This window comes from Macrobrachium rosenbergii, chromosome 12 (assembly GCF_040412425.1).
Source record: "Macrobrachium rosenbergii isolate ZJJX-2024 chromosome 12, ASM4041242v1, whole genome shotgun sequence".
In the NCBI taxonomy this organism is placed as follows: domain Eukaryota; kingdom Metazoa; phylum Arthropoda; class Malacostraca; order Decapoda; family Palaemonidae; genus Macrobrachium; species Macrobrachium rosenbergii.
The window spans coordinates 116,378,574-116,385,564 of NC_089752.1; the positions used below are offsets into that span (position 1 = coordinate 116,378,574).

The 6,991-nt window shown below is 38.0% G+C and overlaps 1 protein-coding gene across 2 annotated transcripts in view; it reads right to left on the reverse strand.

The window, feature by feature from the left end:
- Positions 1 to 6,991, reverse strand: part of fzy (cell division cycle 20 protein fzy) — a 157,216-nt gene that overhangs the window by 61,166 nt on the left and 89,059 nt on the right. The gene's annotated exons all lie outside the window — the stretch shown is intronic.

Consider the following 6,991-nt stretch of genomic DNA (forward strand, 5'->3'; position numbering starts at 1 on the left):
TACTTTGTGTACATGAAACAGGCTCCGCTTTTTCCGGCCTTAAGATACGTTACTTGAACGACTTCTCTCACGGTCCGAACACGGTAAAATGCCCTTGTCTTAACCGTTACAAATTATGACTCTCTGCTCTCGACGCACCCTTTCCTACGCTAATTCTCGCTACACTTGTTATTATAACTATTCTCTTTACTGCTTATTATTATGCCTGGTTCCTTGTTTGGAAGAATGAAATGGAATTCAATATCTGACTATTTTTTTTTTTTTTTTTTTTTTTGGAATTAATGTAATTTAATTTCCTTTTCTCCAGATTCTTTCTCTAAAATGTACTTTAGATTCTACATAAGATCGCCAATGTTACGTGTGAAGGGTCTTGGTTGATCATGTATTATTCAATTTACGTAATTTTTACGGCCCTGCAAACCAAGATTACACGTAACCTGTCACTTGAAGCCAAAAGTTAACCTCAAAGACAGACGTTAATTAGCCAAAGGTCGCCAGTTAAGGGTTATTAACCTAACAAAGAATATTTGAGATGAATTTGATTTTAAACGCAACGGTTCTTCCAAACATTCGGACGCTTGAGGCATACAAAAGCATCGAGATTTAACCTGATTTTGCTTACCTAAATCTAGGTATTTTACTGGAATAATGGGGTTGAAGCTAACAATAAAATAATTTGACTTAATCTAGACTTCGTGAACACATATACCGTAAGTGGTGGCTGAAGGGAGAAAACAAAGAAAAAATGTGAAATACAGAAAAGTACTAGTCAATCGACGAAGCTTCAACAAGAATCGGACTTACCGTGAACGTCGAGTCGCTGCGCAAACGAGGGACCTCAGGAGTCGTATTCTGGCAGTCTTCCCAATTCACTAATTAAGATAGACGTAGGAGAGAAAGTAATAAAGAATAAAGAATATCGTTCGGGCACGCACGCAGCGTCACCCTGGTTCCGTGACCGCTGGGATCTCTCTCACTGACCCGACCTCGCTTCGTTCTTCCAGAGGGCTTATACCGCCCCGGGCAATCCGACCTTGACAAAGGCATCGTCGAATGCATAGAATAAAGCTTAAGGGCCACCATAACTAGGGGTCATTGAGCGTAAACCCTCTCTGAGGCTTAGGTCCCTAATGCCTAACATATTTTGTTTACAAACTTTCCAGCCTATCTTGGCGCCATTTGTCTGGCGGTGATTGTTATTTTTAAATTGCCTACCCTGCCGGCGGGCAGAGATGTTCTCTGTCGAGGTCAATTGGACTAATATTCCTACACCTAACTACATCGAGGGCGAACAGCAGTAATATTGATAAAAATATATATATATATATATATATATATATATATATATATATATATATAAAACAAATGGGAGAGCTTCTGCGAGCTTGGAATTTGCAAATATATATAGTTAAATTAACACAAAACTAAGTATAAATTAAGTGTGGACGTTCAGTAGGCCTATGGAAATACAGAGGCTTGGAAGAATAGAGAGCTTTTCAGAGGAAAGTCGAGTCAATAGGGATTGCCCAGAAGTATATGGCTCTCAGAGACAATAACGGACCCACGAATTAAAAGGGTAACAGATAATGGTAGGACTTTTAATGGTAGGGCATTTGGCATCGTGGGGGACAACGATTTAAATCGGCATGAAGGAACCGATAGGGTATAGTATACACACAAACGTATATAAAGAACAGCTAAAATGCAATATGGACAATAATCAAATGGTTCGAAATTATGGCATTATTTAAAGATCTGTGATTATCCAAAAATCACAGAATAGAAAATCATTAGAACAACCAAAATTTACTCTTTGTTTCTTTAGAAAACAAAGTAGAGTAAATGACAGATCACAGGTAAAGTCACAAACAAGGGATTATGTCATTGATAAGCTGGCTCGTGAACATGGCCACAGGGTCGTCAGGCTTCCTCCGTACCACTGCCAATATAACCACATAGAACTGATTTGGGGGCAGGTCAAAAATTATGTCTCTCAGAGAAATAATTTTAAAATGGCGGATTTAAGACCGTTATTGCAAGAAGCCATTCAAAAGGTCACTAAGGAAAACTGGGCTAATGCTATAAAGCATGTGAAAAAACTTCAGATGGAAGATTCTGAAGGAGATGATTATGTGGAGCACTTAATGGAGTCTTTTGTAATTGAATTACGCGCATCCGATGACGACGACGACGATGATTGAATGTCTACGGATTTTATTGATTGTAAAATATATAATTTTTAATATTCATTATATGCTTAAACTGCTTTTCTTTTTATCATTACCCTTTTTCAATAAGGCAGAAAAATATACAGATGAAAAATGTATATTACAAAGATATGAAATAATTGCGTTAAATGTAAGAATGAATACAATAAAAAGACAACAATTCTTTAAGACATTATGAATTTTAACATTGTTTTAAAATACGTGGTTGCTTCAATGCAATGTCGCACTTACATTTAAGGATGTAAACCATTTGTAATAAGAGGGAAAAAGAAAAAAAAAGAAGTGAAAGTGTGGGTGGGAGAGGGATTGGTCTCGCGCCATCCAGTAGAGAACTTATCCGGCTTTACTATAAGCTGATGAGATTTTTACCTGTGTCTACAAGGGAAAAAGTCCTAAACTTTTAGATTCAAATACGAAGCATTCTGACCAGACCTCTTGTCACCCGCCACGACATTTTGGTTTACCTATAGCCCCTGGGGGTCAAATGCATTTCGCCGTGTTTAGTACTATCCCTTGGGGGGGGGTGTCAAATGTATTTCGCCTTGTTTAGTACTAGCCTCTGGGAGGTCAAAGGTATTTTGCCTTGTCTAGTATTAGCCTCTGGGAGGTCAAATGTATTTCGCCTTGTTTAGTACTAGTCCCTGGGGGGTCAAATGCATTTTGTCGTGTTTAGTACTAGCCCGTGTGGTGAAATGTATTCTGCCTTGTTTAGTACTAGTCCTTGGGGGGTCAAATGCATTTCGCCTTGTTTAGTACTAGCCCCTGGGGCATCAGGTGTCTGGTACCGAAGTGTTCGAGTCTAGAACAGCAAACCCGATTATTCCCATGTCAAGAATAACGAACCAATAATCTTCTTGCAAAGAATGGCGAACCCCGCTGCAAGTGGGTTCGCTAACCTTGACATGATCCAATCCTTTTAGTCTCGACAACGTCTGTCGAAGTTAACTCTGCCCTTGGAAACATGGCGTAATGTTTTTTATGTTTTTTCGATGATTGCTTAATCATAATCCTTAGTATTATGCAGAAGATGAACTTTGTTCACATGGAACAAGCCCACCAAAGGGGCCATTGACTTGAAATTCATCTGGGAATGTTTTCTACGAGAAAAATATGAAACTGGAAGAATCAGAAGGGTGCCGTGTTGAACGACGCTCCACGAAAATGACTGTGAACAAAGAGAAGACTTGAAATGGTATTCTTAATGATTCTATTCCGAAGAAGATTCGTGAACTAACGAGAAAATTAAACACCTAAAGCATCTATAAGTGGCATTCGTTAATTACAAAGAATAATTAGTCTTTTCCTTATCATAGATAGGGCATATTATGATATCCACTTTTGACACTTTTAACTTACAGGAATCTTCAGGTCTTGCTGACTTTATAAGATAACTGCGAACGTTCAGAATCTTTTTATTTAACATCTTCTCCCCGAAAAACCCACCTCCTTAAACACCAACCCCCCAAAAACAACTCCCGGCCCCCGAAAAAAAAATAAAATACTGGACATCTGTGAAAACCCACCTGACAAACTAATAGCTACTCTTTTGGAAAGTGTAGTCGTCTTTGAAGCTTGCCATATATATATATATATATATATATATATATATATATATATATATATATATATATATATATATATATATATATATATTTTTTTTTTTTTTTTTTTTTAATGAAGGTTCACTTCGTACGTATAATGACACATGCATAAATGAGGAAAATATAGCATTCATAATACCAGCAAGCCCCATTTTCCCGAGATGTAACCGAGTACCGACCTTTCCATGAAAAAAGCGGGACGCCATATCTTAAAAACTAACCATAGAACTTTTTTGAAAATGATCTCATTTTGTTTCCCACACCCAAATCGCTAGCGAGTTACCAACCTAACCTAACCTAGGGGCATGGCAAAAAAATCGGGGCTGGTACAATACTAGCAGACATCTCAGGAATTTGCCCCCGGGAAGGGTGAATGAGTACATATAATATTATGAGACTCAGACTGGCCATGGCAGAAAAAGAGTTAGTGATCACTGATGAGTCTACATGGGCCTGGACTGGAAAAGACATAGAATCTACTCGTCACTTCTTTAGTGGTCATCTACTGTTCAGTATATGTCCACTAAAATAGTGACGAGTATGTCTTTTACTTTAGTTTAGACCATGTTATTGAACAGACGTCACTTTATCAGATATACTTTACTGAATTGCTGTTTATCAGGGCTGCGACAGTGCTCATAGTGAGAGTGATGGTTACTGATAAATCACGATTTATATGCATATCGTCAGAGTGTTTGAGAGCCAAACATCTCTTCAAATGATATCAAATTTAGTTCGATCATTCTTCAAGATCGTAGGAATCAATCTCAGTATCTTATCTAATGCCAGGACGTCTCAATACTATTATTATTATTATTACTATTATTATTCAGTAGATGAAACCTATTCATATGGAACAAGCCCACCACAGGGGCCAATGACTTGAAATTCAAGCTTTCAAAGAATATTATTATTATTATTATTATTATTATTATTATTATTATTATTATTATTATTATTATTATTATTATTATTACTCAGTAGATGAAACCTATTCATATGGAACAAGCCCACCACAGGGGCCACTGACTTGAAATTCAAGCTTCCAAAGAATATCAAGGTGTTCATTAGGAAGAAGTAAGAAGAAGTAAAGGGAAATACAGAAAGAAGAAATAAAACTTATTAAAAAATAAAAAAAACAAGTTAATAAATAGATAAATAGATAAAACTGTATTAAAATGCAAGAAGAATAGCATCAGGGTAGTAACGCATTGCATTTTCGACCAGACCTATCAAAAGCACTAAGCAAACATTTAGTCTTGATTTCTAGACGAAAGGAAAGCAGAGGGTTTCTTTCCAGTCAACTCTCAGTGAACAGCTCTACCGAAAAACTTCTGTGGCGACTGAGCTATGCGCAAACCATCAGCAAAGATGTTCGGAGGAACCGTTCGAGTGTGTGCAACTGCTTTGAGGTTTTCCTCCTGGTACACCTTTCAGACCTTCTACTGTCAGTTTCCGTTTCAGCGCTGAATGGCCTCATACGTCCCAGTACCTGGCCATTGGCGAAAATTCTATGTTCAGTCAATCAACCTTGCTTGCACCTTCTCCGTGGGATCGACCGATGACTGCCACTATTTTCTTTTCTTAATGTATCGTAATATAAGGCATTTTTATGTGTACCCTTATGTTTCTCCTTAGAAGGAACATCCACCTGGGACGCATGAATTCAGCATCTTCCATTTCATAAGGGGTTTCCTGAAAACAGTCTCCCTTTCGTTTCTGCTCAGCCTCAAGCCTTGAATCCTTCAGTGTTTTTTACTGTGAATACCCCAACCAGTCATGTAAACAAACAATGGGCTATGCGTTGTTAGTCCGCAAGCGCGCACTGTTTAAACATTATATAACTCTTCGTTCCTCATAACGGAATAACTCAAAATAGAAGGGAGTTTACAGAATATTTTCCAATTAGTTCACTGTACTATTTTAAATTTTATGCAAGTTTCCTTGACGTGGACAATAGATAGTTTTGGTACACTTGTGAAATATACATTTGATATCATTCCGTTCATTTTAATACTATCTTTTTTTTAATACTTACTTTGGCAACTTAAGACTTATTGAGCAGAAAAGGTGATGTGGAAATTGACTGAAGGGGGGCGTGGAATATTAGCAGGAGGTAATGTAAGGAGTTTTCTCAAAAGAAAACTTTCGAAAGTAGGTCATGAAAGCGTCCAGTCTGCGACTTTCCTGTTAGTGGCCTAGTTCATTCTAAGGTCAGGAGAGATCTTATCACCCTATCTCGCTGGGGACCAAAGTACTTGTTTACCAATTGCACTAAGCTTTTTTTTTTATTGCTGAAAAGGCTCATGTATTCCACAAGAGTACTCAATCTGAAGGAAGAGAATCACCAGCCTAATATTCGAGTGGAATGGTAAGAAGAAAGAATGGTAATGGGAAGTTCTCTGATCCAAAAGGCAAGTTTCTGTCGGGTCATTTCAATAGATTTAAGTGAGAGCATTTTGGAGAAAAAAGAACGCCACTTTTCTTACGCATTCTCTGGACATCTTGAGAAGAGTTGGAACCATTCAATGAAATCCTTGGTTAATTTTCGTTTCATTGATTAGGGTGAGGTTTAGGAGTAAAATTAACGCTCTTTCAGTTCTAAGACAGGGGGAGAAACATATAATAATGGATAAAAACGAAATTCAAGACGAAGAAAAAAGCACAGTGGCAAACAACTGAAGCACCTGCAAGCCACAAGTAAACAATGCGCCGACTCTTCGGCGCAATCGAGTTTTCTATACAGCCGATACAGCGTATAATCAACGCCACCGAAAATAGATCTATCTTTCGGTGGTCTCGGTATAATGCTGTATGAGCCGCGGCCCATGAAACTTTAACCATGGCCCGGTGATGGCCTGTCCTATATCGTTGCCAGAAGCGCGATTATGCTTAAATTTAACCTTAAATAAAATAAAAACTACTGAGGCTAGAGGGCTGCAATTTGGTATGTTTGATGATCAAAGGGTGGATGATCAACATGCCAATTTGCAGCCGTCTAGCCTCGGTAGTTTTTCAGATCTGAGGGTTGACAAAAAAAGTGCGGACGGACAGACAAAGCCGGCACAATAGTTTTCCTTTACAGAAAACTAAAAATAAATGAAATTACTATGCGAGAGAGAGAGAGAGAGAGAGAGAGAGAGAGAGAGAGAGAGAGAGAGA